Source organism: Myotis davidii, unplaced genomic scaffold (assembly GCF_000327345.1).
Source record: "Myotis davidii unplaced genomic scaffold, ASM32734v1 scaffold1364, whole genome shotgun sequence".
Classification (NCBI taxonomy): Eukaryota; Metazoa; Chordata; class Mammalia; order Chiroptera; family Vespertilionidae; genus Myotis; species Myotis davidii.
This window is the reverse complement of record NW_006295736.1, coordinates 828617-828942: the sequence shown is the minus strand read 5'-3', so window position 1 is coordinate 828942 and position 326 is coordinate 828617. Positions and strand designations below refer to the sequence as shown.

General features: G+C 66.9%; 1 protein-coding gene across 1 annotated transcript in view; it reads left to right on the top strand.

Annotated features, from left to right (window-relative positions):
• Positions 1–326, top strand: part of LOC102760569 (tensin-3) — a 61535-nt gene that overhangs the window by 22052 nt on the left and 39157 nt on the right. The window lies entirely within an intron of this gene.

Below are 326 nucleotides of genomic sequence, written 5' to 3'. Positions count from 1 at the left end.
CAGCCCCCTGCCGCGCCTTCCCCAGGAAGCAAGGAGACCTCGTGCCCGTCCAGGGAGAGGCACTTGCGGGGAGGCTGTGGTTTTGTTTTCAGAAGAAGTGGTCAGTCCTCAAAGCCTGACACTGAACGTTCTGCCAGGCCTGCCCCCTCCCTGCGGACTCCTCAGAATGTCTGCCAGGGGCTGGAGCCGGTGGGACGGTGGCGTGTGCGACCTGGTCAGGCCCCGTGGGCGGGGACCCCCAGGCTGGGGTGGGGCAGCTCCTGTCCCCCCACTCCCCGCCCCCCAGTGGAACACGAGAAAGGGAAGGTGGTGGCTGGAAACTGGGT